At 40.6% G+C, this 24,203-nt stretch overlaps 1 protein-coding gene and 1 non-coding gene across 2 annotated transcripts in view; both read right to left on the bottom strand.

Annotated features, from left to right (window-relative positions):
* The window catches only part of LOC149750253 (dehydrogenase/reductase SDR family member 2, mitochondrial-like), a 98,968-nt gene that overhangs the window by 37,600 nt on the left and 37,165 nt on the right, over positions 1–24,203 (bottom strand). The gene's annotated exons all lie outside the window — the stretch shown is intronic.
* Positions 4,843–5,029, bottom strand: LOC115803686 (U2 spliceosomal RNA). The gene has a single exon (XR_004024456.1). It is a non-coding gene; the product is annotated as a U2 spliceosomal RNA (small nuclear RNA).

Raw genomic sequence — 24,203 nt, 5'->3', positions numbered from 1 at the left:
AGGGGTCACGTTCATGCTTCCTAAAGAGCCCCTTCATCTTCTAAGGACCAGGTAAGAGCAGTGTATAATCCTGTTAGTCCTTAATGTTTTCTGTGTGACACAACAACCCACGTGCATTTAAATCGCTATATGTTTCTTGGAGAATTTATAATTTTCCCTACTGTCAATCAAGCACATCCGCCATCAAAAAACCTTGACGCCGGAAGAAATCTTAGAGTTCATCTTTTTAACCTCTAAATTTTAAAGATCCTGAGCTCAGGGGGGTGAAGTACCTTGCCCACAATTCCTATAATTTAGGAGCAAAGGGGGGACCTCAATCCAACTTCCCAACTCTCAGTTCAAGTATTTTTCCCCCCAGCCTAGCCCATAGCTGTGCCAAAGGAAAAATTTCCAGAACAAAATTAAACAGGCAAAGAAGACTTTGTTCAAGGTTATTGCAACAGGGGCTGGGGTCCTGAGCTCAGGCTGAGCTCACCTCTAGGGAGACAAAGGGCAGGAGAGTTTTTAAGAGCTGGGCTGGGGATGTTCCAGGCCATCTGTGTTTGTTAACTGGCCTTACCCAAAGGAAAACTAAACTTTATTGCATCTTCATGACAGGAGGTAGTTTTACAATTTGGAGCAAGGTGCCCACCTAAATTAGGCTCCTATCCTCCCACAGAAACTGGGAGATAGGGGTGCTGTCTCCCTTGATGTTTATATTTCAAAGGGATGGCTCCCTGGTCCTTGAGAAAGACATTCCTGGGTTGTAAAACTGGCAAGACGCTTCTAAAAAAGATTTACAACTCAAAGGGGCAGAAAGAATTCACAGTGACAGGTTTTGAAAAGGAAACACTCTAAGAAAAGGGAGGTAAGGGCTTGGAGTCAGGAAAAAGTCCATCACCAGCGTCAGTAACTCTACATGTATGATTGAGCACACACCATTGAACCCACAACTGCAAACTACACACTCAAGTCTAAGGGCAGGTGAGCAAAGACTTTCAAGGAAATATTTACTGTCTCGATTGTGAATTATCAGAAGACAAAATTTTATGTTAGGATGTCCATTAGGTGGAGAGATCAATATGTGGGGGGAACCATGCTTTCAAATTTACTGAAATTAGAGTCATTGCAACCAGTGCTGTGCTGTATCATGATCATTAAAATTTTCGTAATAAAAAAATTCTCAGTACTTAAAAAAAATATTAGTCACAATCATCACTGTTTCCAGCCCCTTAAGTAACATACTTTGAGTCAGTTGTGTAAGCAGGAGTCAAGCCTGTCCTGGTGGAGAATATTTTTTGGCCCCAGAAAATTCGCATCCCTACCCAGGGGGATCCTACGCTGAGGTGGAACTGTGGTACCACCATGGTGGCCTACTCTGCTCTTGAAACCCTTTCCAGCCTCCCACCTGCCCCACCAGAGACAGCGAGTCTTGGTATGCATGCTTGGTTGTTCCCTATCCTCTCAGGGGATATCTGTTCATGGTATTACATTCGTATTACAAAACTGGCTTAAATCCCTGTGCAAATGTCTTATTTATTTTTGTTCATTATTCCATTCAAGAGGTTAGTTTTTTTCCCCTGAAATTTCCAAAGATTCTTTCACTGAGGTTTAGCACGTAATAGATGCTAAATAAATATTGAATGAATGAATGGATGGATGGATGAATGGCATTATTTGTAAAACTTCCAGTTACCTCACATTTCTAGGCCTATATAGCTAAGAATCTGTTGGCTAGTCATTAAACAAGCATTTGTTTAAGGGGTAAGTATTTACACGTTACTTACATGTGTAAGTAGAAGAAGGAAAGAAGGCACATTGCATCAAGTTTCTTTTAAATGTTTTCACAACAGCAGTGTTTCTCTTCCTCCTCCACCTTCCCTTACCTCAACCTACAGAAAACAAAGAACATTTTCCATCACAACCCACTACACACGTGCACACACACGAAAATTTCACAAATCTCACCCACGCTATAATTTCAGTGCACTCTGATATTTTCTATTTCATTTCCTAAAAAATAAATATGAATTGAGACCCACTATATAAGTTTTATGACCCATTACTAATTGAGACCTACAGTTTGAAAAACATTGCTCTTAAAACTACTTTAAAAATAATAGTGGAAAAACTGCTGAATATATTTTTATGAAAGCCATTCCTGGGAATATCTAAAATTTTGAAAGTGTTAAATTCTAAAAGAGTAATATGATGTTGGAGTTGGTGAAGATAAAGGGAGATTGGATCCATAACCCTTAGGGTTACAGGGCTCCAGACTTGAGGGTTTAAATCTGGGAAGGGGAAGAAAAATGGGAGTAAAAGATAAATGGCACAGATAGGAAATAGATTGAAATACTAATAACTTCATTTGACAAATTCTGCTAAAAGCAGTTGGCTACATTCCTGAGTCAGGGGACCTAAAAATGTCTAATTCCCATATGGTATCACCAGCACACTGTGAAACAATATGTTCTTTTAAAATTAATTCCATTCATTTATTTTTAATGACAAAGTAATACATAAATACATTCTTGTCATTAAAATTATATAGAAAAAAAGTTCCTCTTGACACTGTTTCTCCTCTCTAATCCCAGCGAATTTTCAAGAACTATTTTCAATTTGAATATACTTCCAGATCTTTCTAATGCATTTATGTTGGGCTGGAAATACAAATGTACATGGACATACAGGAATATATAAAAAACTTAGCTGGTTTATAATGAATGCTTTGTTCTGTAACTTTTTTTTACATAACAATATGTCCTAGAGACTTTTCTACATTAGTGCATATAGAAACAGCTTATTCTTTTAAATATAATTATTGGCATGTTTGGGTTTAGGTATACCATTTTATAAATTTGTTTTTGCTTGTTCCCTCTGTGTTTCACTCCTGTTTCCCCTTTATTGCTGTAATGTTGTGGTATAATAAGAAATATTTAGTCGGTCATCTTCCCCAGTTCCTGGCACGGAGTCCCTAAAACTCTTGGAACCTCCATTGTGATAAGTCTGTTTATATGCTAATGAGATGACTCTGGGAGGCTGGGGGTGGTTGCCAGAGGAACAGCCACCTGATTAAATGGTTGGAACTTTTAGCCCCACACCCGACCTCCAAGGAAAGGAGAGGGGTTGGAGATTGACTTAATCGCCAATGTCCAATGATTCAATCAGTCATGCGTACATCATGTAATTTCTATAAAAACTCTAAACTAAGGGGTTCAGAGAGCTTCTGGGTCAGTGAATGCATGGAGGTACTGAAAGGATAGCGTGTCCCAAGAGGGCACAGAAGCGTCACACTCCTTCCCACACTCCTTGCCCTGTGCATCTCTTCCATTTGGCTGTTCCTGAGTTGTATCTTTTATGATAAACTGGTCATAGTAAGTAAAGAGTTTCCCTGAGTCCTCTGAGCTGTTATAGAAAGTTATTGAAACTGAAGAGGGGGTTGTAGGAACCCCTGATTTATAGCTGGTTGGTCAGAAGTATGGGAGGCCCAGACTTGCCATGGGCATCCAAAGTGGGAGGCAGTTTCTGGGATGAAGCCTTTAGCCTGTGGGTCTGCACTTACTTGGGGTAGTTAGTGTCAGAATTGAATTAAATTGTAGGAGACCCAGTTGGCATCCATAGACAGCTGGAAAACTACTCAGTGTTGAAAAACTGCACATTTTACGTCAGAGTGTTCTGTGTGTAGAAGAAACTGGTTTTCTTACATTTGCCTTCCTTTGAGTTATTTGAATATCTTTTAAATATTCCATTTTAATTTATCTATTGGGATTTCCTTATATCTCTTGTACAGTTTTTTGTTTTTTTGTTTTTTTTCGCGGTACACGGGGCTCTCACTGTTGTGGCCTCTCCCATTGCGCAGCACAGGCTCCGGACGCGCAGGCTCAGCGGCCATGGCTCACGGCCCCAGCCGCTCCGCGGCACGTGGGATCTTCCCGGACCGGGTCACGAACCCGTGTCCCCTGCATCGGCAGGCTGACTCTCAACCACTGCACCACCAGGGAAGCCCCATCATTTAATCTTAATTACCTACTTAAATACCCTATCTCCAAATACAGTCACATTTGGAGGTACTGGGGGTTAGGGCTTCAACATATGAATGGTGGGGGGTGGAGTGACAGTTCAGCCCATAAAAAATATTAACCTGTATGTTCTTTTCTTCTCTCTTTGATTATCCCATTTGTCCATGAGACAAGATGTTGCCAATTCCCTCAGTGTATTAATTATCTATTGCTGTGTAACAAATTACCCCAAAATTTACAGACTTAAAACAACAAATATTTATTAGCTCACAGTTTCTGTGGGTCAGTCTATCTGGGTAGTTCTGGCTCACAGGCTCTTGTGTTGTTGCAATCAAGATGTCAGATGGGGCCGAAAGGGATTGGAGCATCTGCTTCCAAGATGGCTTGCTCACATGGCTGTTGGCAGGCATCCTCACTACATGGGCTTCACATAGGCTGCCTGAGTGACATCACAGTATGGCAGCTGGCCTACCCCAGAGTGAATGGTCCAAAGGAGAGTGAGCAGGAGGTGGCAGTACCTTTTACAACCTACTCTCCCAAGTTATACGCTGTCACTTCCACAGTATTCTACTCATTAGGAGCAAGTTACTAGGTTCAGCCCACACTCAAAGGGATAGGAATTTGGCTTCCATCACTTGAAGGGAGGTGTACCAATGAAACTTTGAACATATTTTAATACCACCACACCTAGTAAGGAAGTAGAAGGTTGAGAAATTTCACATTTTTAGCCTCTAAGTTCGAGAAGTATAGTCCAAGTCTCAGACCAAAAGAGACTTTAAAAAAAAAAAAAAGTAAGCCAATAGAACAGACTACAAAATTTCTATGAGCTGGTGTAAGAGAAGAATTTGGGGCAGAGATGCAGAGTGGGAATGGTGTAAATCTCCTGTCCCTGCCTAGTCTAGAGTGGGGATAACTAACAACCTGACAAATTCTCCATAACGTTTAGGGTCCGAGAATAAAGAGAACCCAGGCCGTACTTCTGATAAGAATAGATACTACACCTGATCTTAGCCAAAAGGCCGAGAAGCAGTTGCCCAGGCCATACTTCAGAGCAGCAGGCATCAGGAAGAAATCACCTGTGCTATCAGGCCATGGAATCACACAGACAAAAGGTGTTTTGCATGTGGGGCAACAGAAGGTCAGAGACAGTCTTATGCTTTCCAGGCCCTGGGCCAGTGTGGGGACAGGTGAGGAAGGCCTGGGGTGTGTCATATTTAGAAATTAACTGAGAGGAGAGCCACAGGCCTTCAAGGGTGTCCTGATTTGGACAAGGAAGTAAATAGAATTCATGATGGCTCCTGCTGACTGAAGAGTAGGAACGTTTAAATTTTTAATTGTTTTCCAAAAATATTGTATAAATGTGTAGCCCATAACTGCTATATCTGCCAGCATTTGTAACAGCAATCTTTCAAATTTTGGTCGTTCTGATTAGTGAAAGATGATATATAAATTATTAATTTTATTTTCCATAGTTACTAGGAGTTTGAGGATCTTTAATAATTTTTTTTACTGTTTGAGTGTCCTCTCCTGTGAATTGTCTGCTCCTCATTTGGCAACATTTCCATATTGTCTTTTCCTTACATTTGTAGGAGTTATTTGTCTATTTGGACACTACTCCTTCATCTGCTACATATGTTGCAAGTGTGCTGTCATAGTCTGCCACTTGTCTTTTAAATGTGTTTATAGTGTCTTTTGCCAAACAGAAGTTTTCAATTTTAATATAATCAAATGTATTAATTTTTTCCTCTATGGTTTGTGCTTTTTGTGTCTGCTTTAGGAAGTCCACCCATTGCCAAATCACAGAGATATACTTCTATATATTTTTCTACTAGTTTAAAAGTTTTATTTGTTTTAATTGACCTAAAATTTGTTTTTTCCACTTATAAGATTGTGATCTAATTTTATTTTATTCCAAAAGATGAGCCAGTTTTCCAAGCCTTTTTTTCTGAATAGTTTGTCTTTTCCTTGGTGAGTTTTAATGCCTTCTCTAGTATCCACCCACATGTGCATGGATCTGTGTCTGGGTTCTCTTTTCTATCCCACTGATTTATTTTTCTTCTCCTGTAATGATACTACACTATTTTATTTATTTTAAAAATTTTTATTGTTATTTATTTTTGGCTGTGTTGGGTCTTCGTTGCTGCGAGCAGGTTTTCTCTAGTTGTGGTGAGCGGGGGCTACACTTTGCAGTGTGCAGGTTTCTCATTGCGATGGCTTCTCTTATTGCAGAGCACGGGCTCTAGGCGCATGGGCTTCAGTAGTTGTGGGACATGGGCTCAGTAGTTGTGGCTTGCAGGCTCTAGAGCACAGGCTCAGCAGTTGTGGCGCACGGGCTTAGTTGCTCCGCGGCATGTGGGATCTCCCCGGACCAGGGCTCGAACCTGTGTCCCCTGCACTGGCAGGCGGATTCTTAACCACTGCGCCCCCAGGGAAGTCCTATTTTATTTTTTACATTGAAGTACAGTTGATTTATAATGTTTCAGGTGTACAGTAAAGTGATTCAGTTACATATATATATCTGTTCTTTTTCTTATTCTTTTTCATTACAGGTTATCACAAGGTATTGAATATAGATCCCTGTGCTATACAGTAGGTCCTTGTTGGTTATTTCATATATAGTAGTGTGCATCTGTTAAACCCAAACTTCTAATTTATCCCTCCTCCTTCCCCCTCCCCTACACTGTTTTAAACTCTAGAGTCTTCAATATGTCTTGTCTAACGGGGCAAGAGACCTCCCTCACACACACATACCTGTGTTCTTCTCTTTCAAAACTGTCTAAACTATTAGTGCTCCTTTACTTTCCCACTGGCATTTTAGAACAGTCAAGTTGCCTAAAAATCGTGCCGGGATTTCAATTGAGATTGCATTGAATTTATAGATTAATTTGAGAGATAACGGACATCTTCATAATGTTAAGGTTTCTCATCCAGAAACCTAAAGATCTGTTTATATTCACAGTTTGTTCTGTATCTTTCAATCAAGTTTAAATTTTTTCCGGTAAAGATTTTTTGTGCTTTTTATTTAGGTTTATTTCTAAATATTTTCTGTGTATTGATTGATGTTGTCTACTTGATGTTAGTTTCCAAAATATATGTTAGGATCTTCTCCTATGTTTTTAGATTTGTCTTTATCTCCTTGTAATTCTATTTTTATTTTGTATATGTAAAAGGCTGTTAAAATTGACATTTTGTTCAAGGCACCAAAATACTCTAGATGAGAAATTCCAAAGCCAGGTGATCATATACAAATATTCAAAGAAAATGTTTAAAAACTTGTTCTATGACTTTTAAACCTCTCACCCAGTTTTAGGACACAAAAAAGGAATCAGAGTACGGAGGGGAACATACTTCATTTCCGAAGAGATCTGTGAAGAGATTTCTTTGGAAAGAGATGATCCTTTGCTATTAATACCCACCCCACTCCAAACTTTGGGAAGAGGAAGGAGGTGATTTACCTCAATTTTCTTTAATTTAAACAGCGTCTACTTTCCCCTAAAACCCTAAATTTCCAAACCTGCCATCCAATCCCCTCCTCAAAGGGCTTTATTTTAAATTTGCAAGTAGTATACACAGTAGACATCACAGGACCACAGCCCAACTCCCAAAGCCTCATGTGGGATCGGGAACGGGGTGAAGGTAAAGGTGACGTCCTTTTTAGCGTCACGATCTCCTCACTACCGCATCAGAATAGTTGAATGCATAGAACATCAGGCTCTTCCTGTAAAAATGTGATGGACAAGTGGCTGGAAAATGTGTCACTGACTTGATTTAGGTCAGAATGGGCTTCTGCTCCGATCACCTCAACACTAACTCACTGTATTCAACCGGGAAGGCTAGAAGTTAGAATGTTTATGACCCTGTCAGGCAGAAATTTTAAAATGTAGAGTGTTTGGACTTCCACGGTGGTGCAGTGGTTAAGAATCTGCCTGCCAATGCAGGGGACATGGGTTCAATCCCCGGTCCAGGAAGATCCCAGATGTCGCAGAGCAACTAAGCCAGTGCACCACAGCTACTGAGCCTGCATTCTAGAGCCTGTGAGCCACAACTACTGAGCCTGCGTGCCACAGCTACTGAAGCCCGCACACCTAGTGCCCGTGCTCTGCAACAAGAGAAGCCACTGAAATGAGAAGCCTGCGCACAGTGCAACGAAGAGTAGCCCCCACTGGCCGCAACTAGAGAAAGCCCGCGTGCAGCAACGAAGACCCAACGCAGCCAAAAATAAATAAATAAATTTTTTAAAAAAAGAAAAGAAAATACAAGGCTTAAAAAAAATAGAGAGAGTGTTTGAGTTCCTTGCACCTTTAACAAACAAGGTCTCTCACACAGTTAGATTTGGAATTCATGATGACTAAATCATCGGGGAGAAGGGCTATTGCCTGCAGGAGAGCTCTAGGGAGAAGTGTGAGAAATAAGAGACTACAGACAGAGAGCCTGAGTTCTTTCTTTCCCCAAACAGCCTTTCTCCTGGGACTCCCCATCAGGCTGAGAAGCCTGGGACAGGTTTCATGTTTCTGCGTGTTAGAGGCAAGAAGTGTGAACACTTATTCTAGAAATGCATTAGCGCCTGTAGCCAAAGTATCAGAGCTAGTGGAATGATTCCTGTCTTCACCAAGGCTCTGGATGAGTGAAGGGAGATGTAGGAAAGAAAAAGGAGGAAAAGAAACAGACAAGCTGCTAATGAGTAAAAAGATTTCTATAGAACACTTCACTTAGTTAAAGTGCAGTCATTTGACTCTTGTTTATTTGTTTAGAAAATGATGACCCATCCAAGAATCCATTAGAGATGATCAGATTGGTTCAAATTCCCTTGTGTTTCGTTGAGTGTGGACAAGCTAGGGAAACTGAAACACCATTGGGTGGGAAGAGGCATAGAAAGAATGAGTGAAAGCACGAGTTCACAGAAGTGATGTGTACATCTTAGAAAAGCACTCAAGATAAATGTCTGGCTTGAAGGTGAGTAGTTTCTCACTTTGATTCATAGGTTGCCACATTTTCAGAAGCTTACAAAAAGATTCATGGAAGCTTAAGGAAAAAACAAGAAAGGCAGCCTTTCTTGTTTCAGTACTATGTTTTTGCTGGAATGAATTTCTGCTACTGTGAACTCTGAAGAAAGCTAGTTAGAAAGAAACTGATTATATTAGAAATTTTTCATTGAGAGTCATGAGACCGAATGTCAGGGGGACTTTGCTCCTCGGGGTCCCCAGGGACAAGAGAGACAGAAAAAAGAAAGCAAAACCAGGACATTTGCTTATTGATAAAGTACCTTTTGAAAATGTATGCACATTTCTTCAAAGTTATTCATTGCACACAGTGTTCAACCTGTCCTGTAACAGTTATGAGAGTATTAACACCAACATCTGGTCCAGCTCTTGGGTCCTATTCCAATGAGCTTGTCTCCAGTTGTCCAGAAATTGCAGCCTCTTTCAGGGCATGATTCTGTGCGTCCAGAGGTCAGGTTTACTCAGAGAGCTAAGAACAATGGGTGAGAAACCAAGAAATGCATATGTTAAGGTTTTCCAGAGAAATAGAACCTCTATCTCTATATCTATCTCTCTATCTCTTTATCTATCTACCTACCTATCTATCTATCTATAAAGAGAGGGAGAGGGAGAGAGATTTTAAGGGACTGGCTCAAGTGATTGTGGAGTTGTGGTAAGTCTAAAATCTGCTGTGCTGCAGATCCAGGGAAGAGCTGATGTTGTAGCTCAAGTTTAAAGACAGTGTGAAGGCAGAATTCCCTGTTCCTTGGAGTCCCTTAGGCTATTTTCTCTTAAGGCCTTCAACTGATGGATGAGACCCATCCACATTATGAAGGATAACCTGCTTGACTCAGAGTCTACTGATTTAAATGTTAATTTCACGTAAAAAATACCTTCCCAGCAACATCCAGACTGGTGCTTGACCAAATATCTGAGTACTGTGGCCCAGCCAAGTTGACACACAAAATTAGCCATCACAGCTTACTAGCTGTGTTACTTAAGATTTTTGTTCCGGTACGCGGGCCTCTCACTGCTGTGGCCTCTCCCGTTGTGGAGCACAGGCTCCGGACGCGCAGGCTCAGCGGCCACGGCTCACGGGCCCAGCCACTCTGCGGCATGTGGGATCTTCCCGGACCGGGGCACGAACCCGTGTCCCCTGCATCGGCAGGCTGACTCTCAACCACTGCGCCACCAGGGAAGCCCTACTTAAGTTCTTTTGATTGCAAATGACACTCACCCAATCTGGAAATTACCTTAGAACAAAAGCAGTTCTCAGGGATGGTGAATCTTTTACTTACCCTCATAGCTGGAATGTCCTCTCCCTCATAGCGGGGAGTGTCTATTTGGTAGCAAGAGAGGAATGGAGCAGAGATGCAGAGAGAAGCAGGTACAGATTCTCTTAGGGAGCAGTTTTCAACTGGAGGAGCAGGTCAGGAATGCCAGTGGAGCTTTATGAAGATGACGATGCTCAGGCCCCTCCCTAGACTTCCTGAATCATAGCCACACCCTATTTCTTGAGGATGCACACCCCCTAGAGGGAGGCTATATTTGGACAGAAGCCGCATCTGATTCGGGGACTGAGAGAGGTACATTTGTATTGTAACTTGAATTCAGGAACATTCACTGCAAATGTTGGACTATAAGGATGAAGAAAGGGAGGAAAGAAAGTGGGTGAAGGGCGCTATCAAGTATTAATAATTCCAAAGAAAGAGAGAAATACATTGATAAGAAGAAAACTAACATAAGAATTGAAGATGATGGTAGAAGTTTAATAAATTATGCATAGGAGTCATATGACTCAATGACTAGGGAGCAGCCAGTTTTAGTTTTTGCTGGAACCAGGACCTCTAGGCTTGTAGAAATTAAAGTCACAGGGATAAGAAGCACAAATTAGCCAAGTGAGTTGCTGGGAATGATGTTAAAATGGACTCCTCCTACTTTGATCCTGGACACATGTGTTCTGTCTGTGGGGACACAGCATCGTTGGTTTAATGACCATTGGTTTAAGATGTACACTGCATCCTGAAAGACAGCATCTTATCTCCATGTTGGTGCCTTAGCATCCCTTCAAAAAACAGTTACCATGCTCTTTTATATAAGCAGCTTCTGGGTGACATGGCATATGGTAGAACCCATAGATTCTGCCGTCATGTGCCCCTTGTCACACCCTCTTTGACATAAAGTGGGTTTTTTGGCCTAGGGTAACATTATGTGGAATGTCACGGTGGTAAATCAGACAACCTGTGAGTCCTTGATTGATGGTGTTGGTGCAGAAACAGTTAGTAGGAAAAGCACACCTCTTACCCAGAACACATGTCAGTCACCATCAGGATGCATTTTTTTTCCTTTTTTTAAAAAATTGAAATACAGTTGATTTACAATGTTGTGTTCATTTCTGCTGTTCAGCAAAGTGATTCAGTTATACATATATATATACATTCTTTTTCTTTTAGGATGAATTTCTGAATGAAGTGGCCCAATCAGTTTCTCAACCAGCCAAATAGTGGGTTGGTTTTCTCAACAGAAACAACAGAAGCCAGAAGACAACAAACAGATATCTTCAAAGAGCTGAAAGAAAATAACTACCAACCCGGCAAAAGTCTATGGCCGGAAGGAAGGACCATAAAACAAGTCTCAAAAATACTGAAATCATATCGAGCATGTTCTCTGTCCTCAGTTCAGTTGTGCTAGAACTCAACTAACAACCGCCAACAACAAAAACTAGAAAGTCTACATATGTTTGGAAATTAAGGCATACATTTCCACATAACTCATGTTAAAGAATAAATCATAATGGTCATTTAAAACTATTTGGAATTGAATAATCATAAAATATTCCATATCCAAACCTGTGTAATAAAGCTTCTTAAAGGGAAATTGTAAGTTCTGAATGAATTATACAAAAAAGAAGAACAGCTGAAAAATAAATGAACTAAGCATCCATTTTTAGAAATTATAAAAAGGACAGCAAAATAAACTCAAAGAAAGTAGATGAAAGACAAGAATAAATCAAGAGATGACCATAACGAGAGGAACAAAAAAGCCAAAATTTGGTTCTCTAATAATACTGATAAATGACTGATAGAAGAGAGAGGGTGCAAATAACTAACATTAGGAATGTAAAAAAGCATCTCCTTTGATCCTGCAGATAATAAAAAATAATAGAAGAATATTGTAAGTAATTCTGTGCCAATGGCATTAAAATTTAGATGAAATGAAAAAAATCCCTAGAAAAATACAACGCACCAAATTTTATATCAGAAGAAATAGAAAAATATGGATAGCTCCATAACAATTAAAAAAATTAATCCCACAGAGAAAACTCCAGGCCTGTGAATTTTACCAAACATTTATGAAAAAAATAATGCCAATCTTACACAGATGCTCCCCCAAAATGAAGACAGGACACTTTCCAACCCACTTCATAAGGCCAGCATAAACTTTCATTTCAAAATCTAACAAAAATATTATAAAAGTAAATTTCAGACTAATCTCTCACGAACATAGATGTAAAAATCTTAAGTGAAATATCAGGAAACCAAATCGAGCAATATATTAAAAAAAATACACTACAAGTAAATTGGATTTAACATTAAGAAATCAATCGGTATAATTCACGATAAAGCATAATAAAGGACAAACACCATCTTATCTCAATAGATGCAGAAAAAGGACAAAAACTGTATCTCAGTATATACAGATAAAGGATACCTTGTAATCAAACACATTATATTTCTGCAGCAAAATATATAAGTATTCTCCTTGAGGAGGATAGACTATAAATAGATTTCCATCTGTTCATGTCAAGTTTTGCTGCCAAATGAAAAAAACAACTTTCTTTTTGGATTTCAGAGTAGTGGATAAGGGATTATAGGCTTATATCAAAATAATAAAGAAAGATAGCAGATTGAGAATTCATAGAAATACACACTTAAGAAAAATAAAACCATAATGCTAAGTTCTTGACTTACAACAAAAAAGAACATTCATTGATCAGCTTAGTATCTTGCTAGAGATAAAGCTACAAGAGAAGTTAGTTATAATCAGGATTGTTTGGTGGTCCTGGAATCATAACGGCTAATGTTGTCAAAGGTGATACCAGATACCAGATACACCTTTTGTGATACCAGATACCAGATACCAGATACACCTTTTGTGACAATAAGGGCACCGTTGCCCTGCACACTGGCTGGGGGCACCTTCTCCCAGAGATATGCTGTCAGCACACACACGTATTCTGATTCAGGAAGCATGCTAATCTCAATATTAGCTCAAGTGAGAGACCAGGAGCATAAAGAAAGCAATAGGAAGGATCCATTCTACTTTTGACATTTTAAAATGCAAATCGGGTCATGTCTCTTGTCTACTTAAGGCAAGGTCATGTGCAGTGGCTTCAGGGCCACCCTCCCACTCAGATACTGAACTCTGAGGCAGGGCGGAGCTTTCTTTCCCCATGAGACTTTCAAAGTATTTGAAAAAAAAACTCAAAAAAATTCTGTTTCATATCTTAAAATATTTTATGAATCATTCTTAATTCAAAGCTACTGCATTAATTGCAATTTGGGGCACTTCTTTTTAAGAAGACAAGCAACAATGCCCTTTGGGTCTACACAGCTTGTCGCTTCTCTTAACTTTTCTTGTTCTTAAGAACCTGAGTTCCTCCCCATCCCCCATTATTTTTTCTCTTTTAGGTTGCTTTATTTGCTTTTAGGCCTTACTGATTCTGAAATGGTGCACCTCAGATTGGGACTTTAACCCATGTGCCAGGACTCGAACCCAGCCTAAACCCAGATTGGGACTTGAACCCATGCAGCGGGGACTCGAACCCATGTGGCGGGGACTCGAACCTGGCCAAAATCCATGGTCTTCCAACTGAGATCACACACCTGGTTTCAGGACTTAATGTAATGAAGTTCAGGTTCTTGATGTCTCATCGCAGAAAGAATTCAGTGAGAGACAAAGTGATAGGTAAGAAGTGGATTTATTTAGACAGAAACACACTCCACAGACAGAGTGTGGGCCACCTCAGAAGGTGAGAAAGGCACCAGGGTATGGAGTTGTCAGTTCTTATAGGGGTGGGTAATTTCATAGACTAATGAGTGGGAGGAGTATTCCAGCTATTTTAGGAAGGGGCAGGGATTTCCAGGAATTGGGCCACCGCCCACTTTTTGATCCTTATGGTCGGCCTTGGAACTGTCATGGCGCCTGTGGGTGTGTCATTTAACTTGCTGATGTGTTATAATGAGCATATACTGAGGCTCAAGGTCTAGTGGAAGTTGACTTGTCGGTCATCTTGGACCCATTTGGTTCTAATCAGTTTATGTCATGTCCTCGGGCTATGTCATTCTTACAAAGGTTATGCCCTGCCCCTTTCCTTACTGTTTCAATTCCAACATTTAAAGAAAAATCAGTTACTTTTCTGATGACATTTGGAAGTTATTACACATTCTCTTCAATAAAAATAACTATATACCAAGGTATGTTATCTAATTACAACATTTAGTATTTTATCGTGCTTCTTTGAGCCCCCTTTTTATAAGGCTGTTGGCTGAGTTTAGACATTACGAAGAGTCTTTCTTCTGCCTTCCCACAGAAAATGAAAAATGTCACTTTTAAGTCACACCTTTCCACTCAGTCTTCAAGGGAAGATGCCACCCCACCATCCTCTGGCATTGCTAGTGAGAGACAGGAAATCCAGAGCTCAGCCTGAGGGCTTGTTCCTGTGAACACTACCCATATTTTCTTTCTTAGAAATGTGCCAGTTTATCTTTCCCTGTAGTTGAAAATGTTGAAGAAGCTGTGTCTCAGAATTTCTGGTGATGCTTACTTTTCCAGAGACACTGTTGGTGTGATTTTCAATCTGTGATCTTTTTTGCAATTCTGGAGTTTTTTTCCTTCTCTTTAAAAAAAATGAATTCTACTCCTATTGTTCTTGTGTTATTCTTTTTGTAAACTTCTGCTAATTGAGAGTTGATCTTTTTGTTGGATTTCTATGTTGGCAACATCTTCTGAAATATTTTCATGTTTTTATTAATTCCTTTTAAAAAATTCTGAAATGGTTTAACAAATGGTGAGATATGATAGAATTGTAATGGATAAACAAGAGACTTTATTTTAAAGTTTATTTGTAGTATTTGGCTGCCAAACCAGCAATCAGATGGGATTGGGAACTGAACTATCCTGTCCTCTTTTGGTGAGACCCCTGGGCTAACAGTTATCGCTCCTTTGGTGAAGACAGGTGGGCACCTACTGCCTAGTGAAGACTGGGAAGGCAGCTCACACAAGTATGGAGTTTTCAGAAACTGCTCATGCATCTTGCCAAATATATCAGATAAAGGTTTATTGATATTTTAAGGAATTGACTCACACGATCGTGAAGCTTGGCAAATGAAAATCTGATGGGGTAGGCCAGAAAGCTAGAGATCCAGGGAAGAGTTGCAGTTTTAAGTGCAAAGGTCATTTGTTGGCAGAATTCCTTCTTGCTTAGGGGAGGTCTTTGTTCTTTCAAGGTCTTCAATGGACTGGACAAGGCCCACCCATATTACGAAGGGTAATCTGCTTTACTCAAAGTCCACCAATGTAACTGTTAATCTCATCCAAAAAACACCTTTGTAGAAACATCCAGAATAATGTTTGACTAAATATCTGGGCACTGTGGCCCAGCCAAGTTGACACTTAAAATTAACCATTACAAGCCATCCCTTTGTCAATGTGGCATCTCTATGCTTCTCCTTAAAACATACTTAATCTTTAAATAAAGACAATGACAAGGTCATACTTCTACCGAACATGATATAACTCTTCTGCATCAACTGAAAATGCACAGATCCTTTCCCTAGAAGAGGATGCAAAGTCCTTGGGTGATGTTCACTCTTCTCCTTGATATCCTGTAACTTAAATACCATAATGTAAAGTTAACAACACTTAAATACCATGATGTGAAGTCACCTCTCCTCTTCTGTTTACTCCCCTTGACCCATAGGAAGAAAACGAAATAAAATGATTTGTCTCTTTTCCTACCAACACTCATCAAGTACATCCTATAAAAGCATAAGTTTTCCTTCTTGCATTCCTGGCACAGCTTTAGGTATGGGGGAGAACAAAGAAGAAAGAAATAGAAAAAAATGTATGGAAGAGAGGGAAGAAAGTGGTGGAGTGGTTCCGAAACCATTTGACCATTCAAAAAGAGAGAGTAAAATTGATGCCATCAAAAGAACAGACACTTTTCTCCCTCCTTCATTCTTCACCCCTCCTTCATTGCACCAACTCATTTCTTTCCTTTCTTCAGCCCAAATGTATGCAGGCATGAGTTCTCTCTTCACCATCAAGAGTATTCAGCTTGTGGATATAATCAGGTGTCCAGTGAGCTCCTCTGTCATCACCCACCTTTGAGGGAAGAAAGGGATGGGAGTGGGAGACAGCATCTTTTCTTGTCCTCTAACTCTTTTTTTTTTTTTTAAATTAATTAATTAATTTTGGGCTGCGTTGGGTCTTTGTTGCTGTGCGTGGGCTTTCTCTAGTTGCTGCGAGCGGGGGCTACTCTTTGTTGCGGTGCACGGGCTTCTCACTGCAGTGGCTTTTCTTGTTGTGGAGCACAGGTTCTAGGCATGCGGGCTTCAGTAGTTGCAGCCCTCAGGCTCAGTAGTTGTGGCTCATGGGCTCTAGAGCGCAGGCTCAGTAGTCGTGGTGCACGGGCTTATTTGCTCCACGGCATGTGGGATCTTCCCGGACCAGGGCTTGAACCCATGTCCCCTGCATTGGCAGGCGGATTCTTAACCACTACGCCACCAGGTAAGTCCCTCCTCTAACTTTTTTTTGCGGTATGTGGGCCCCTCACTGCTGTGGCCTCTCCCGTTGCGGAGCACAGGCTCCGGACGCGCAGGTCCAGCGGCCATGGCTCACGGGCCCAGCCGTTCTGCGGCACGTGGGATCTTCCCAGACCAGGGCACGAACCCGCGTCCCCTGCATCGGCAGGCGGACTCTCAACCACTGCGCCACCAGGAAAGCCCCTCCTCTAACTCTTAAAACACTCCCCTACCTGCCTTCTTCAGACACCTGTGGCTAGGGAAAGGCTATCGCTAGCTGTGGAGTGAGGCAAAGTCAGACAGGGAGAATGTTTTTACTTGCCTTCCTCTTTCAGGAAACACCTCTTTAGGTTCTCTTTTTTCCCTCCACATCCTGTTTGCTGATTCATGAAAGCATCAAAATGGATCTGAGTTTTCTATAGAAACCATATGGTGTTCTGCTCTCTCAGGATCAGGGATTAGGAGCTGGGATTCCGCATCGTGGAGGTGGATATATTATCTTTTTCCAGGAAGAGACACGGGGTTATGTGACAAGAGAGAGTTTGTGCTATAGATTCAATGCTTCTGTCCCCCTGACCCCCAAATTCATATGTTGAAACCCTACCTTCCAAGGTGATGGTATTAGAAGGTGGGGCCTTTGGCAGGTAATTAAGATTAGATGAGGTCATGGGGTTGGAGCTCTCATGAATGAATTAGTACCTTAAAAGACTCAAGAGAAATCTTACTTCTCTCTGCCCTTCTGCCACGTGAAGACACAGCAAGAAGGTGGCCACCTATGAACAAGGAAGCAGGCCCTAACCAGATATCAAATATTCTGGAGACTTGATGTTGGAATTCCCACCTCCAGAACTGTGAGAAATAAATTTCTGTTGTTTATAAGCCAGCCATTCTATGGTATTCTGTTATAGCAGCCCCAAAAGACTAACACAGCTTGCAAGCTCCATTAGGGTAGAGGCTATGACTCTTGCTCATCACTTATACCCGGGAACTAGCTCTGGCACAGAACAAGTGCTCAATTAATTACTGTTAAAGAACAAGCTCTAAGACCCATGAGAAGAAGAAGTTTCCCGGGAAGGAGCATAGAAGTGTGGGATCTGATGGCTGTAGTACCTGAGAATTTCTTTCAAGATGGATTAGATGGAGCTACATTTTCTGTGTGCTGTGATGTCTGACATATAGAAATTTAGAGGTATGTCTATATTATGGGTCTCCAGATGTCTATAATGCTATCTATAAAAGTTATTTTGAGCTTTTATAAATTTTAAAATTTTATGCTTATAGTACTGTACTAATATATTTTGTATATAAAAAATTTTTAAACAAAAACATAAATTCTTAAAAGATGCAATAAAAATAAATATAAAAAAGAAGTTATCGTTTTCCCTGCACTCTCATGGATGATTTTAAGTCTCCCCCGAGTTTAGTTAGTTCTTCCTATTCGAAAAGAAAGTTTGCAGAGCTTTGGGTGAGGTGGGGGAGAGACCAGCATGAAATATACTGGAGGGCTATGGTTGATTCTAGAAAGGCTAACCGATACTCCAAGTAATCAAGAGAATCTCTGGCTCATCTCTACCACTAAAATGCACTTTTGTAATGACTGTAATAAAACATTTCAGCTAATTACATGGTTATTCTTATTTCTGCTAAAAGTTTATAAGGGTCTAAGGAAGGGAAGTGCTTATTTTCTCTCATGTACCATCATCCTGTCCGTCATATAATTTGTGGATAGTCAGAAAGTTTTTCCTGGCAGGATGCATTGGCTAACTTTTGCTGCATAACAAACTATCTCAAAATTTAGCAGCTTCAAACAGCAAGCATTTATTATTTATCTCACAATTCTGTGTGTTGTCTGGGTTGGCAGTTCTTGTCTAGGCTGCCTTGGCTGGGGCTGGGTAACATAGGATGACTCACAACTGACCTGCCAGCTGACTATAGACACATGGGTGAGCTAGTTAAGATAAACCAAGCATGGCCCAGATTAGCAGAGTCACCTATCTACACTGTAGATTACTGGGAAATAACTAAATGATTGTTTTAAGTGACTGAGTTTTGGGATGGCTTGTTACACTGTAATAGCTAACTGATACAGTTCTCGTGATGGTTCCTAGGTGTTCAAGCAAGTACTATCATCACTGGAGAAGTACAGGCATACCTCTTTTTACGGTGCATCACAGATACTGTGTTTTTTACAAATTGAAGCCTGTGACAACCCTGCATCGAGCTAGTCTATTGGTACCATTTTCCCAACAGTATTTGCTTACTTTATGTCTATGTCACATTTTGATAATTCTCACATTTCAAAATTTTTCATTATATTTATTATGGTGATCTGTGATTAGTGATCTTTGAAGTTACTATGCAAAAAGATTATGGCTTGCTGAAGGCTCAGATTATGGTTAGCATTTTTTAGCAATAAAGTATTTTTTAATTAAGGTATGTATATTGTATTTTTTTGACATAATGATATTGCCCACATAATGGACTACAGTATAGTGTAAAGATAACTTTTACAAGTACTGGGAAACCAAAACATTCATGTGACTCTTGTGATATTCGCTTTAATGTGGTGGTCTGGAACTGAACTCACAACATCTCTGAGGTATGCCTGTAATCAATCACATTGTCTGCCTAAGGATGGAGTCATGTGCGGGCCTTCAGTCTGAAACTATTCTTCCTAGAATGACAAAATCCTTGATTGGGTGATGTTCTTGGACTTTGCTCATAGATGTTTTGCTGTTCATAGGTATAATTTTTTTTCTAATTTTTCTTTTTTGCTGTCTCTGTTTTTTTTTTAATATAAATTTATTTATTTATTTATGGCTGTGTTGGGTCTTCGTTGCTGTGCGCACGGGCCTTTTCTCTAGTTGTGCGAGCAGGGGCTACTCTTTGTTGCAGTGTGCAGGCTTCTCGTTGTGGAGCACAGGCTCTAGGTGCACGAGCTTCAGTAGTTGTGGCACGTGGGCTCAGTAGTTGTGGCTCGTGGGCTCTAGAGTGCAGGCTCAGTAGTTGTGGCGCACGGGCTTAGTTGCTCCATGGCATGTGGGATCTTCCCTGACCAGGGCTCAAACCCCTGTCCCCTGCATTGGCAGGTGGATTCTTAACCATTGTGCCACTAGGGAAGCCCCTCTGGCTATTTTTTAATGTGCCAAAGTTTAAGTAGTTATGATTTCAAATCTCTCTTTTATGTTGTCTGTCTTTGCATATTTTTTAGGAAGTTTTACAATACTGTGATTTGATAAGCATTTACTTATTGATACTTTTTAATTTAAGTAGTTTTATGGCTTTTATTTCCATGTATTGTAGAGCTGTTTTTAGGCTCATATAATTTATGTTTGTTATATCTACTGAATAAATGGGTCCCTTTATCATTGTGAAATGATCCTTTTATCTCCTAAAATACTCTTTTTTTGAAGTCCACTTTGTTATTAACATTGCCACACCAGCTTTCTTATGCTTAGCATTTTGAAGATTCATCTTTTTTTGCGGTATGCAGGCCTCTCACTGCTGTGGCCTCTCTTGTTGCGGAGCACAGGCTCCAAACGCACAGGATCAGCGGCCATGGCTCACAGGCCCAGCTGCTCCGCGGCATGTGGGATCTTCCCAGACTGGGGCACGAACCCGTGTACCCTGTGGGAGTCGGCAGGCGGACTCTCAACCACTGCGCCACCAGGGAAGCCATTGAAGATTCAACTTTTGCTCTCCTTTTGCTTTCAATGTATCTGTGCCTTTGTATTTAAGTTGTGTCTTTTATAAATAACATATAATTGGGTCTTGCTTTTTTATCCCTCTGACCATCTCTGCTTCTATGGACTGGTTAATTCCTGAACATTTAATGTAATTATAGAAATGACTGGATTCGGGTCTACCATCTTACTATTTGATTTCTATTTGCCCTCTCTGTTCTTTCCTCTGTTCCTGCCATTTTTGGGTTAGTCAAGCATTTTTAAAACTATTTAATTTTATCTCTTCTATTAGCTGTTAAGCAAAACAAATTGTATTACATTTTTAGTGATTGCTATAGCAATTACAGTCTGCATTAATTTATTATAATCTAACTTGATTTATTATTACACCATTTTACATGTAACATAAGAATCTTTCAACTGTATAATTTTATTTAACTCATCCTCCCATCCTTTGTGTAATTGCCGTCATGTATTTTACTGCTACATAAATTATAAATCCCAAGTTACCTTGTAGGGTTTTTTTTTTTTTTCTCTAAGCAGTCAACTATTTTATAGAGAACTGAAGAAAAGTAAGGAAAAATGTTTTTATATTTACCCATATATCTACAGTTTCCAGTGATCATAATTTTTTCTTATAGTTCTAAGTTTCCATCTTGTATCATTTTCCTTCTGCCAGAATTTTCCTTAGTGTTTCTTATAGCACAAGTTTTCTAGTGATGAATTCTCTCAGCTTTTCACTATCTGAATGTCGACGTTTCTCCTTCAATTTTGAAGGATGTTTTTACTTAATGGAATGATAGGTTGATAGTTTTGTTATTGTTTTTCTCTCAGCACTCTGAAAAGTTTGTTCGATAGTTTTCTGGCCTCCATTATTTTATTATTTATTTATTTATTTATGGCTGCATTGAGTCTTCGTTGCTGCACACGGGCTTTCTCTAGTTGCGGTGAGCGGGGGCTACTCTTCCTTTTATTGCGCAGGCTTCTTCTCATTGCGGTGGCTTCTCTTGTTGCGAAGCACAGGCTCTATGTGCGGGCTTCAGTAGTTGTGGCACGTGGGCTCAGTAGTTGTGGCGCATGGGCTTAGTTGCTCCGCGGCACATGGGATCTTCCTGGATCAGGGCTCAAGCCCATGTCCCCTGCATTTTCAGGCGGATTCTTAACCACTGTGCCACCAGGGAAGTCCCCTGGCCTCCATTGTTTTTTATGAGAAGTCAGCTCTAATTCTTACCAGTGTTTCTTGTACATAACGTGTCCTTTTTTTCTCTCGTGGCTTTAAAAATTTTCTCTTGATCTTTGCTTTTCAGAAGTTTGATTATGATGTGCTTAGATGTAGTTTTCTTTGTAATTATCCTACTTGAGGTTCACCAGGATTTTTGGATCTGTGACTTGATGTTTTTAGTCAAATCTGGAAAAAATTTTGTCTGTTATTTCTTCAAATATATTTTCTGTCCCATTCTCTCTTCTCCTTCTGGGACCCCAGTTATGACTACTTAAGACTGTTCCCCAGGTCCTTGTTTCAATTTTTTTTTCTCTGTACTTCAATTTGGATAATTTCTACTTCAAGGTTATCAGTCTGTTCCTTCGCATTGTTCAATCTGCTATTAATCTCTTCCAACAGATTTTTAAAGTTTATGTATTGTATTTTTCTGTTCTAAGAGTTCTATTTTGTTCTTTTTCAGGATTCTCGGTTTTCACCCATTATATCCACCCTTCCCTTAAATCCTTTGATAAATATTTATAGGTTCTAAAAATTCTTGTTTGCTAATTGAAACATCTAAATGGTCTGTGGGTCTATGTCTAATGACCACTTTTTTTTTTTTTTACTATTGGTCACATATTCCTGCTTCTTCACATATCTGCTAACTTTTGACTATATATTTTCTACATTTTGTATGATACATTGTAAGAGATTATGGATTCTCTTATCTTCTTTTGAAGAGCACTGGATTTGTCCTAGCAGCAGTTAAATCATTGGAAGATTACCCTGATCTTATGGAGGCTTGGTTTTAAGCTATATTAGAATGGGGCTGTTTCAGTTTTATCCTTTGTCCTAGAGTAAAGTCCTTAGTCCTTGAACATGATCCTTGTTCTTAAGACATGGCCCTTCTGGAGGTCAATAGAAAGCCCCTCTCCAGAGCACCAGAAAACTACTGAAATCTCTACCACTAACCCCAGCTGTTGCTTTCCGTTGAGTTTCTTAGATCTTGCCCTGTTCAGGCACAGCCAAGGATTTGAGGGAAGTTTTTATTATTTATTTATTGATAAAGTCACTTTTATGAAACCATAGTTTTAGGAATGAGGAAAGTTTTTATGCTATGACCCTCAATATAATTTTATTTTCCTCTGAAATGGCAGATTTATCTCAGCTTGCGTCTGGATTATGCAAACACTGCAAATTATTTTCAATGAGCTTTTGAGTACCGCAGGGAATTTAAGATAACTGTTACATCCATACTGCAGAACAATTACAACCAACTACACTTGTCCTGGCATCATTGTTCAGGACCTTCCAGACTCATAGTCCAGTCCATATTTCCTCCAGAACCTAGGATCCTGTGGCACTACATCCTCAAGCCTTAGAGCTCTGGAGGAAAATGCAGCCACCGTGATGCCCTCTAAGCACCTGGAGAACATGATATGGCCAGTCTACCATTGCTCAATCCTGGATGATCAGTGAGAAGAGCTGGTAACTGATGAGCTCTGGGCACTGGCTCTCTGCTCTGGATGCAGGGCCTAGCACACATTCCACCCTTGGGGTCCTGCAGCTCCAGATACCTCAAGGCACTGGCTGGGGTCCATGGAGGGAAATGTTACTCAGCAGTACCACTTTTGTCCTCTAGTCTCCAGCCCCAGATAATGCTGTCGCAAACTTCAGAAAAAGGAATGGCCACTGAGATGGAAAGGGTCTCATCATATCTCTTCTTGAGGCTGTGCCTTCTCCCAACTCCACAGAGACAGATGAAGCTACAAACCCTACTTACTGCTGACTCTTTGGTCTCAAGAGGACAGGACTCTAGGAACGAGGCTGCATATAGAGCCCACTATGAAGTCAGCACTTCTGGTTCCTGACACTGCTCAGGTCAAAACAAGGAGGGCCTGTCAAACCGTCTGGATCAGCTAGGGTGGATCTGATGGCAGGTTATTATTATTATTTTTTTGAAGATGTTGGGCGTAGGAGTTTATTAATTAATTAATTAATTTTTTTTTGCTGTGTTGCGTCTTCATTTCTGTGCGAGGGCTTTCTCTAGTTGTGGCAAGCGGGGGCCACTCTTCATCGCGGTGTGCGGGCCTCTCACTATGGCGGCCTCTCTTGTGGAGCACAGGCTCCAGACGTGCAGGCACAGTAGTTGTGGCTCACGGGCCTAGTTGCTCCGCGGCATGTGGGATCCTCCCAGACCAGGGCTCGAACCCGTGTTCCCTGCATTAGCAGACAGATTCTCAACCACTGCGCCACCAGGGAAGCCTGATGGCAGGTTATTTCAAAAAATAAATTTCTTTATTTACTTTTGGCTGCATTGGGTCTTTGTTGTTACCTGCGGGCTTTCTCTACTTGCGGTGAGCAGAGGCCACTCTTCGTGGTGGTGAGTGGGCTTCTCATTGCGGTGGCTTCTCTTGTTGCAGAGCATGGGCTCTAGGCACACGGGCTTCAGTAGTTGTGGCTCACGGGCCCTAGCCCACAGGCTTAGTAGTTGGGGCACATGGGCTTAGTTGCTCCGCGGCATGTGGGATCTTCCC

This window comes from Delphinapterus leucas, chromosome 2 (genome assembly GCF_059928025.1).
Source record: "Delphinapterus leucas isolate spDelLeu-1000000601 "Yukka" chromosome 2, BTC_Dleu_Yukka2, whole genome shotgun sequence".
Taxonomy (NCBI): domain Eukaryota; kingdom Metazoa; phylum Chordata; class Mammalia; order Artiodactyla; family Monodontidae; genus Delphinapterus; species Delphinapterus leucas.
The sequence above is the reverse complement of the archived record's forward strand: the minus strand, read 5'-3'. Positions and strand labels throughout refer to the sequence as shown.